The sequence below is a fragment of the Triticum urartu genome, chromosome 3A (genome assembly GCF_056163025.1).
Source record: "Triticum urartu cultivar PI428250 chromosome 3A, HENAU_Tu73, whole genome shotgun sequence".
Classification (NCBI taxonomy): Eukaryota; Viridiplantae; Streptophyta; class Magnoliopsida; order Poales; family Poaceae; genus Triticum; species Triticum urartu.
In genome coordinates, this window is record NC_141875.1 from 681,821,631 (window position 1) to 681,833,118 (window position 11,488).

Genomic DNA, 11,488 nt, shown 5'->3' on the forward strand with positions numbered 1-11,488 from the left:
AAGAGATCATTGTGACCATGCGCCAACTCGTTAATCATGCATGTTTTAAGTGCTATCTTAGCAAAGTTCGTCGATGAACAAGCTACTCATGTCGTAGTTCATGTGTGAACTTTGAAGGCTACTTATTTTGTAATCTTCTAAACCCTGAATGTTGCTGAGTTGGTACTACTATGTTCTGAACCTGCTATGTTATGAATGCATACATGCTATTCTTAACCAGTTCCAAATGTTCTGAATATTCTGAACCTGCTATGTTATGAATGCATATATATACTTCATCCTTTATTATCCTTAGGAGGACTGCCTCCTCTCTCTCTCTCGCCCAAGTGCGGAAGAGCACGACGCCGCCGTCCGTACGCTGGATCGCCACCGTGTTCCCGTCCAGTGCGCATGACACTGAGGCAAGCGGTGCACCCGATGTCGTCAACGAGTAGGTGGCTGTGGTCGTCCATGCTCTTTGTTATTATCTTCTCCTTTTGCTGTCAGTTAAGCAATCTTAGATTCAATTTCGGTTTCAGTTAAGAAATTTGTATGCGTTTAGTTATTCTAACATATCAGGAGACTTTTGTGCAAATAATCAGGACTGCGGGTTTAGTGTTTTCATTACTCAGGGGGTTTCGTGCAAACTAACCAGCCCACCGAGGCGTGCTCCCCTGCCAACGTGGCGTGCGACGTGGCTGCCTCGGAGTATTTTGTATGAAATTGATTCCGCATTACAACTTTAGTGACCCATTTGTCTCAATTTTCAAGTTATTGTATGAATTTGTTCCCGCAGTGCAAGCTAGTGTACTGTAGGTGTATTTAACTCTTTATTCTATAGATTGATCGACCGTTTGACAAACGATAGCCGCGCGCCACATTATCAGCTAGCTAGATCCGCTATGTACGGAGCAGTAAACTAGCGCAGACTCATCGTTCATGGCTGGCTCCGTCGTGAAGCGGCCATCAACGAGAATCCCGGCACGCTCATCGGATTCGGGTCTACTCTGCTCGACGTATATAACGAGCAAGCAATGGCACCTCGATGCACCACAGGTCCACGGCCCTGGCCAGTCCAAAATGTGGCAACCAAAATACCTCATCCTCGTCGCGGTCTCGCTCTCTGTGCTTGCATGCACGGCGGCGGCAGGCCACTGGTGACGGCCGTCACCAAGGACGCGACCACCTCCCTCTACACCATCCCCGTCAAGTCTGGCCGCCCGCTGGTCCTCGACCTCTCCGGCCCCATCGTCTGGTCCACCTGCGACGATGGCGCCCCCCACGACACGCTCGAGTGCAACAACATCGACTGCATGCGCGCGCACCGCTTCCACCCGCCCAGCTGCCCGCACACCGGCTACGGCATGCCCGACGTCCACAACCCCTACCGCTGCAAGTGCACCCCGCACCCGCACAACTCCGTCTCCGGCGACACCGCCTCGGGGGACATGACGCGCGTGGCGCTCTCCGCCAACGCCACCGACGGCATGAACCCGTTGGGCCCGGTGTCGTTCACCGCCGTGACGTCCTGCGCGCCCGACACCCTGCTACAGGGTCTGCCGGTGGGGGCCGTAGGCGTGGCGGGGCTCGGACGCTCCAGCTTCGCGTTTGTTAGACTGTATATATACGTAGTCTGTGTATTAATATTGTAACATTGTATTGTATTTCTTATACCTCTATATAATGAAAGAACCACACCCCGTTTGGCCTTTTTTGGTTCATAGGATAGGATTATTGTAGGGATAGAAATTTTGTAGGAAATGAGATGACATGTATCTCAAATCCTATGAGTAGGAATAAAAAACGAGATGTCATTTGGTTGACACCAAAAATTTTTTTTCATTGAGTCTAGGCTCATTTTTATTTTCCTATGAAATGTGAAGGATAGGAACCAATCCTATGTAGGAATAGGAATCCATTCCTATGAACCAAAGGACTCTAAAGGAAAAAATCCTATAAAAATCCTATCCTCTAGAATTCCTATAAAATTCCTCCAAACCAAAGGAGGCCTAGGGTGTCGAGCAAGTTTCCAACATATTATGTTTTACATGGTATCAAACTAGGGTTTTGATGTCTTCCGCTACTCCCGCCGCCGCCGCCGCCGGTGCGCCGAATTCCGTCGTTGCCACCGCCGTCGCGCCGGCCCTCGCTCCTATGTCACCGTTCCTCACTTCTCGGCCCCTTGCGTCGGCCTACGGAGCCCTGCCGCCGACCGAGTCCCCGATCGGATCGAATCCGTCGGCCGACTCCTCTGCTGAGTTCGTTGCGCCGCCGTCTCATGGCGTTGCCGTGCAGCCGCCCTACGGTGTCGTCGCGCAGACGCCCGGTGGCGTCGCTCCTGCCTTGTATGGTGCGCCGCCGGCGGCCCAGGGCTCCCTTCAACCGCCGCAGTCCTCCTGGCCCGTGGCGTCCTACGCGGCGCCGCATCATCACCAACCCTATGCGGCTCTCTCGTCACATCACCACGGGCCGCCGTCAGTGCCGATCTACTCCGCGCTGCCAGCGCAGCAGCACTTCCTGGCGCAGCCACCGCAGCCCTACGCGGAGTTAATTGCACAAAAGTATCACAATTGGAGCATCACATGCAGATTGGTACCACGATTGCTAATTTTTGCGTGTCAGTATCAACATTGGTCCAAATTTTTGCAAAAAGGCTAAAAGACTGATTTATACATATTGACAGTGTATCTGACCGTTGAGACCCGTCTGTCAGGTGCCGACGTGGCATAGAGGGATTTTTTTTTCGTTCGCAAGTTTTTGACGGACTTGTTCAAAAATTTCCGGCGAATTGAACAAACAAATAACCAAAACGGAAAAACGCGCGCGAGGGCGATTCGAACCCGCGACCCGCAGGTCTGCGGCTGCGCGCGCTAGCCACTACGCCGTTGACGAGATCCAGGCGAAAGTTATATTATACTAGCACGCACACGCTGGGCCGGCAGCTGGGCCAAGCAAAACCTGCAATATTTTACAAAAAAATTAGTAGATGCAAAATGATCATTTTTTTAATTTTTACACAGGCTGTATTAATAGAATTATCTTTGAGAAAAATATTAGTTTGGCAAACATGCAGATTACTACATTTGTTATTTTTTGACAAATAGAAATATGAACCCCAGAATGAAACTTTCATCGTTTTAAAAAGGTTCAATATATAGGTGACAAATGGTTTTATAATATAAAAAAAGTTTATCGTATATTTATATAAAATCATTGTATATAAAAAATGTTCAATGTTCAGTGTGTATTTACAAAAAATATCGCAGAATAAAAAGTTCACTATAAACTTAAAAAATGTTATGATCATTTTGCATCTATTATTTTTTTTACATAATGCGCGGTGAATATTTATTACAAAAATGATAAATATAAGTTAAAAAAATCTTAATATATGTTGAACAATTTTTGTGACCTATATTAAGAAAATTGTTCAACATATATTACAAAAATGATCAATTTCATTGAATGAAAAAAGATGAAGAAACGAAAAGAAACCTGGGCAACGAACGAGCCCCAGCAAAACGCAAAACGAAAAAATTATTACAGGCCTCGGTTGGCCCAACCACCGGTCCAGCGTCTGCTTGTTTGTATAAAGAGTGTACTGCCCGCACTATAACGCGTGCATATCTGTGGCCTGGTGGCTAGCGCGCTCCGCTTGCGTGTTGCTGGTGGCTGGTTTGAAACCTGTTGACGCTTTGTTTTTCTTTATTTTATTTATTTATGCTGAACATTGTTTAAATACGTTGAACAATTTTTAAAGATATGATGAATATTTGACATAATGCAAGGCGAATTTATTGTAATTTATGGTGAACATTTTCTTAGACATGATGGATTTTCGTAAAATATTGCAGGCTTTGCTTGGCCCAGCTGCCGGCCCAGCGTGTACCTGCTAGTATAATATAACTTTCGCCTGGATCACGTCAACAGCGATGCTGTGGCGTAGTGGCTACCGCGCGCAGCCGCACACTTGCGGGTCGCTGGTTCCAATAGCCCTCGCGTGTGTTTTTTTGTTTGTTCAATTCGCTGGAAACTTTCGAACAAGTCCATGAAAAACTTGCAAACAAAAAAAAATCCCTCTCAATGGCGGTTTTTCTGCGACTGGGCATTTATGTGATTATAGATAAAGTCAAGGGATTTTTTGCAAAAAATATGCCATGTCGGTACCTGCCAGACGGGCGGTTTTTCTGCGACTGGGCATTTATGTGATTACAGATAAAGCCAAGGGATTTTCTGCAAAAAATATGCCACGTCGGCACCTGCCAAACGGGCCCCAGCTGTCAGATACACTGTCAATACGTATAAATCAGCCTTTTAGCCCTTTTTACAAAAATTTGGACCAATGTTGGTACTGACACGTAAAAATTAGCAATCATGGTACCAATCTGCATGTGATGCTCCAATTGTGATACTTCTGTGCAATTAACTCCCCTACGCGCCGTCGCCACGCCAATCCTACCCCGCGCCGTCCGGGTTCGTGGCTGCACCGCCGCAACCATCCTACGGGGCCACGGCGAACTACGGAGCCGACGCCCTCGTTCCCGATGCTGGTTCGAATAGCCCTCGCGCGTGTTTTTCTATTTGTTCAATTCGCTGGAAACTTTCGAACAAGTCCGTGAAAAACTTGCGAATGAAAAAAAATCCCTCTCAATGGCGGTTTTTGCATTTATGTGATTACAAATAAAGCCAATGAATTTTCTGCAACAAATATGCCACGTCGGCACCTGCCAGACGGGCGGTTTTTCTGCGACTGGGCATTTATGTGATTACAGATAAAGCCAAGGGATTTTCTGCAAAAAATATGCCATGTCGGCACCTGCCAGACGGGCCCCAGCTGTCAGATACACTGTCAATACGTATAAATCAGCCTTTTAGCCTTTTTTACAAAAATTTGAACCAATGTTGGTACTGACACGTAAAAATTAACAATCATGGTACCAATCTGCATGTGATGCTCCAATTGTGATACTTCTGTGCAATTAACTCCCCTACGCGCCGTCGCCACGCCAATCCTACCCCGCGCCGTCCGGGTTCGTGGCTGCACCGCCGCAACCATCCTACGGGGCCGCGGCGAACTACGGAGCCGACGCCCTCGTTCTCGATGCTGGTTCGAATAGCCCTCGCGCGTGTTTTTCTATTTGTTCAATTCGCTGGAAACTTTCGAACAAGTCCGTGAAAAACTTGCGAACGAAAAAAAATTCCCTCTCAATGGCGGTTTTTCTGCGACTGAGCATTTATGTGATTACAAATAAAGCCAAGGGATTTTCTGCAAAAAATATGCCACGTCGGCACCTGCCAGACGGGCGGTTTTTCTGCGACTGGGCATCTATGTGATTACAGATAAAGCCAAGGGATTTTCTGCAAAAAATATGCCACGTCGGCACCTGCCAGACGGGCCCCAGCTGTCAGATACACTGTCAATACGTATAAATCAGCCTTTTAGCCTTTTTTACAAAAATTTGGACCAATGTTGGTATGACACGTAAGAATTAGCAATCATGGTACCAATCTGCATGTGATGCTCCAATTGTGATACTTCTGTGCAATTAACTCCCCTACGCGCCGTCGCCACGCCAATCCTAACCCGCGCCGTCCGGGTTCGTGGCTGCACCGCCACAACCATCCTACGGGCCGCGGCGAACTACGGAGCCGACGCCCTCGTTCCCGGTGCTCTTGGCGTCTACTCGGCGAGTGCTCCTCATCTCGAGACAGCCCCGTTGATGGGTCTCTACGTGCCACCGATGCATGCTCACGCCGCTCAGGTCACGGCACCATCACCGTTTTACTTCTCGCATCTACTGCCGGTGAAGCTCACGCCGGACAACTACCTGTCCTGGCGTGCCCAGGTGTTGCCTCTTCTGCGCAGTCGCTATCTGGAGGGCTATGCTGACGGATCCATCCCGTGTTCGCCCACTCATCACCCGGCGTATCATACATGGGTGGCCCAGGGTCAGGCCATTCTCTCTGCAATCCAGTCCCCGCTCACTCCGAGCGTCTCGTCGCTGGTCATCTTCGCTGCTACATCCCGGGAGGCATGGGCGGCGCTTCACACCAGCTTCGCCTCGCAGTCTCAGGCGCGTGCTCATTCTATACGCACCGAGCTTGGTGAGACTAAGCTTGGTGACCTCAGCATCACGGACTACTTCAACAAGATGCGGGGTCTCGCCGACACATTGGCCTCGGTTGGCCAGTCTCTGCAGGATGAGGAGTTCACCACTTTCGTTCTTAACGGGCTCGACGATGATTATGACAATCTCGTTGAGAACATTCATGGCCGTGACGATCCACTTCCACCTCGCGAGCTGTATGCCCGACTCCTTGGCCGTGAACAGCGCATCAAGGCCCGCCGTGTCTCACCGAGCTTCGCCTCCGCCAATGCCGCGACTCGCGGCAAACCTCAGCGGCCTTCATCTTCAGGAGGCAAGCAGGCACCATCTTCACAGCCGGCTCCGCGTGGCAATGCGCCATCCATCACGGGTGGAAACCGGCCGGTTGCTTGCTGCTCCTCTTGCGGTGCCCCGCAGGCTTGCCAGCTGTGTGGCCTGGAGCGCCACATTGCATCTCGCTGTCATCGTCGCTACAAGCAAGATTTTCTGGGCCTTGGCAACAATGGCAAAGGAAACGACAAGCAGGCTACCGCCGCCGTGACTAATCATGATCATGGTCGCACTCCGTCCTACTCCATTGATCCAACATGGTATATGGACACCAGCGCTACTAACCACCTCACCGGCGAGATGGGCAAGCTCTCTACTCAGGAGCCATATCGTGGTCATGATCAGGTGCACGCCGCCAGCGGAGCAGGTATGCGCATCTCTCATGTTGGTCAGGCTTCTCTCCTTGCACACAATTTTCACAAACAACATCTTTCCAATGTCCTTCGTGTTCCCTTTGCTACGCGTAGTTTGTTGTCTATTCCTCAACTTACACGTGATAATAATGTCCTTGCTGAGTTTCACCCTTCTTGTTTCTTTATCAAGGATCGGGACACGAGGGTCGTTCTGCTTAGCGGTCGTCTTCGCCATGGCTTGTACGCACTTGATGTACCGAGCACACCATCAATGCAGTCTTCTCCTCAGGCGTTCAGTGATGTTCGTGTGTCGCCTACGCACTGGCATGCGCGCCTTGGTCATCCTGCGACTCCTATAGTTCGTCATGTGTTGCATCGTCATGAACTACCAGTTGTGTCCAATAAATCTGCTGAAACCGTTTGTGATGCCTGTCAGCAGGGCAAGAGTCACCAACTTCCATTTTCAGAGTCTAGTCGTGTTGTAAAACATCCTCTTAAGCTTGTGTTTTCTGATGTATGGGGTCATGCCCAGACGTCTGTTCGTGGCCACAATTATTATGTCAGTTTTATTGATGCTTATAGTCGGTTTACTTGGCTGTATCTTATTAAGCGCAAGTCTGATGTGTTCGATGTTTTTATCCAGTTTCAAGCACATGTTGAGCGTCTCCTTAAGCAGAAAATCATCCATGTTCAATCTGACTGGGGGGGGGGGGGTGAATACCACAACCTCAACTCTTTTTCTAACAAACTTGGGATTTCACATCGTGTATCTTGTCCTCATACACATCAGCAAAATGGAACTGCCGAACGTAAGTATCGTCATCTTGTTGAAACTGGCCTAACCTTGCTCGCTCATGCATCCGTTCCGTTTCGGTTTTGGAGTGATGCTTTCTCCATAGCTTGTTTTCTCATAAATAGGCTTCCCTCACGACTCCTGAAAATGCAAACTCCGCTTGAACTCTTGCTCAAAGAGACTCCAGACTACACTTTTTTAAAGGTGTTCGGGTGTGCATGTTGGCCTCACCTTCGCCCATATAACAAGCATATGTTAGAGTTTCCGTCTAAGAAGTGCGTCTTCCTGGGGTACAGTTCTCTTCACAAAGGGTACAAATGCCTCCATGTTCCTACCAATCGCATTTACATCTCTCGTGACGTGGTGTTTGATGAAAACGTGTTTCCTTTTCGCGCACTTCCGACAAACTCTACCACTTCCTCACAACCGGTGCACATGTCCATACCTTTGCCTGATCAATTTGTGGATGTTGCATATGCCCCTGCGTTGTTGCCTAATCATGCTGCAGGTATTGGACATGGCACTCGTCTTTAGCTTCTTGATGAACAGGAAACCGACGCGGCAGCTCCTGCTCGGGATGTGCATGTGCCATGCATATCAGGTTCGACCCGCGTACCCGCCCCTACATCGCCACTGGAGGCTGCCGTGCGGGCGCCGGTCTCGCCTGGCCCGCCACTGGCCTTGCCCAGTCCTTCGGCCGGCGCACCGCCTGGCCCTCGGATGGCCTCGCCTGGCGTGCCGCTGGCCTTGCCTGGTCCATCAGCCGGCGCTCCGCCTGACCCAGGAGGGGTCACGCCCGACCTGGAGGCATCTTCGCCTCGGCCGGCGGTTGCTTCGACCGGCCTGGAGCTGGACCCGGTCAGTCCCGCCTCGGTTGCTAGTGGGCTGGCCTCGCCTCGCTCGTCGTTGTCAGGGAGCCCTAGTGCGAGCTCTCCCGATGCTGCAGCTTCGTCTCCATCACCGGTTGCGTCGGTATCGCCGGCACGGTGTGTGGTCCCTCTTCGTCCTCGTACACGGAGTCAGTTGGGAATTTTCTGTCCGAAGGAACGCAAGGACAGGACTGTGGCATGGCTAGCCGCGTGCATGGCTCACACTGCTGCTGATCCCATTGCCGAGCCTCGACACTTCCAGGCTGCACTGAGTATTCCTCACTGGCACGCTGCTATGGAACAGGAGTTTCAGGCTCTCCAGAAAAATGACACTTGGCAGCTTGTTCCTCCAGTATCTGGTGTCAATATTATTGATTCCAAGTGGGTTTTCAAAGTCAAGAGACATGCTGATAGTTCCATCGAACGCTACAAGGCACGGCTTGTTGCCAAGGGCTTCAAACAGAGGTATGGTCTTGATTATGAAGACACGTTCAGTCCAGTCATCAAGCCTACTACCATTCGCTTGCTGTTGTCTCTTGCTGTCACTCGTGGATGGTCTCTTCGTCAGCTTGATGTGCAGAACGCTTTCCTCCATGGAATTCTGGAGGAGGAGGTTTATATGCGTCAGCCACCTGGATTTGTTGATCCTGCACGCCCTCGTCATCTCTGTCGTCTGACTAAGGCGCTATATGGACTGAAACAGGCTCCTCGTGTATGGCATGCTCGTCTTGGCTCCGTTCTCCGAGCACTTGGGTTTACTCCCTCCACTGCAGACACATCGTTGTTCCTTCTTCAGCGTCCTGAGGTTACGATGTATCTTCTGGTTTATGTTGATGATATCATTCTCATCAGTTCATCCCATGCTGCTGATCGTCTTGTGGTTGCACTCAGTGGTGACTTTGCTGTCAAGGATTTGGGTGCCTTGCATTTTTTTCCTTGGACTGGAGGTTTCACGTTCTTCTGCTGGTTTGACTCTTACACAGAAGAAGTACTCCTTGGACTTGCTGCGTCGTGCTGGTATGCTGAAGTGCAAACATGCCATTACTCCGATGTCTGTCACTGATCGGTTATCTGCCCTTGATGGAGATTCTCTTTCACCTGAGGATGCTAATGAGTATCGCAGTCTCGTTGGTGGTCTGCAATACCTTACTATTACCAGGCCTGAGATCTCCTATGCAGTCAACCGTGTCTGTCAGTTTCTTCATGCACTCAGGACATCTCATTGGTCAGCTATGAAACGTATTTTGCATTACATATGTCTTACTGTCTCCTATGGTTTGCTTCTTCAGCCTGCGCCATCGTGTGAGCTCTCAGCTTTCTCAGATGCAGATTGGGCTGGCAGTCCTGATGACAGGCGATCCACAGGGGGATATGCGGTATTTCTGGGTTCTAACTTGATCGTCTGGAATGCTCGAAAGCAGGCCACGGTGTCTCGCAGTAGTACTGAAGCTGAGTACAAAGCAGTTGCTGATGCCACTGCTGAGATCATATGGGTACAGTCTCTGTTGAGAGAGTTGAGAGTTGCTTCAGCTCATCCTCCGGTTCTGTGGTGTGATAACATTGGTGCTACATATCTTTCATCTAATCCAGTGTTTCACGCTAGGACGAAGCACATTGAGGTTGACTATCATTTTGTTCGGGAACGTGTTGCACAGAAGCTACTTTGTATCAAGTTCATCCCGTCAAAGGATCAACTTGCTGACATCTTCACGAAGCCTCTTCCACAACCACAGTTTGTAGGCTGTAGGCGCAATCTTAATTTGCTTTGTACTTCAGGCCACAGTTAAGATTGAGGGAGGATGTTAGACTGTATATATACGTAGTCTGTGTATTAATATTATAATATTATATTATACCTCTTGGTACCTCTATATAATAAAAGAATCACACCCCGTTTAGGGTGTCGAGCAAGTTTCCAACATATTATGTTTTACAGCGTTCCCCGCACAGGTCGCGGGCACTCAGGGCGTCGCTAACTCGTTTGCGCTCTGCCTCTCGAGCGGCCCTGGCAACGGCGTCGCCATCTTCGGAGGCGGCCCGCTCTTCGTCCTGGGGCAGCCCATCTCGGAGATGCTGGGCGGCAGCACCCCCCTCCGCAAGTACAAGGACTCCCCCGGCTACTACATCATGGCCAGCAAGGGCATCACCGTGGACGGAGTGCAGATCCTGTCGGGCGAGCACGCGCCGCTCACCATCGGCCTCTCCACGACGACCCCCTACACGGAGCTGCGCAGTGACGTGTACCGCCCATTCATCAACGCGTTCGACCAGGCTATGGAGCGCTGGGGTGCTGCCGCTTTGAGGGTCCCCTCCCCGGCCGCGTCGCCGTTCGAGCTGTGCTACAACAATTCGAAGCTGCCGCAGACGCGGTTTGGCTTCTTCATGCCGAGGATCAGCCTGATGCTGGACGGCGGCACGAGCTGGCCGGTGTTCGGCATGAACTCTGTGGTGCGGTTGAACCGCGGCACGCCGTGCTTGGCTTTCGTCGAGATGAAGGCGGGGAACAAGGCCGGGTATGGCGATGGTGCGGCGCCGGCGGTGGTGATCGGAAGTTTTCAAATGAAGAACATGCTGCTGGTTATCGACGAGGAGAAGCAGACACTCGGATTCACCGCCGGGCAGCACCTCATCAATGGGCTCTCGTTCGGCCACTTCAATTTTACGATGCCAGCCTAGCCTAGTGTTGTGTGGTGTCATTATGTTGCTTGGATTTCGAATTTCCGTGCTTCAATTTGACTGTTTTTTCCCGTCATTTTTTCCGCAGACAACCCTATGCGCCAAAATAAATTACACACATCCAAGCACGTCGAGATTTGAGAAGTCAGAAGCCTACACAAAATTATTCGGTTGTACTTGGCTATTTGACTATTTCTCATCCTGTATATAACACTGTCAAACCACCATAGAGATTCCATCACCTATGGTCAGAGAATGCACGCAAGGTGTGTGCATGACTATGACATTCTCTTTCCTCTATCTTCCACAGAAAAGAAAGGGAGGTGATACTCTTACGTCAATGTACGGATCAAAAAATGTCCTGAAATTTAAGGGCTCATT

The 11,488-nt window shown here is 50.2% G+C and overlaps 1 pseudogene; it reads left to right on the forward strand.

Annotated features, from left to right (window-relative positions):
• The first annotated feature begins 1,059 nt into the window (after window positions 1-1,059).
• On the forward strand, window positions 1,060-11,168 carry LOC147981536 (chitinase CLP-like; annotated as a pseudogene).
• Window positions 11,169-11,488: the final 320 nt, after the last annotated feature.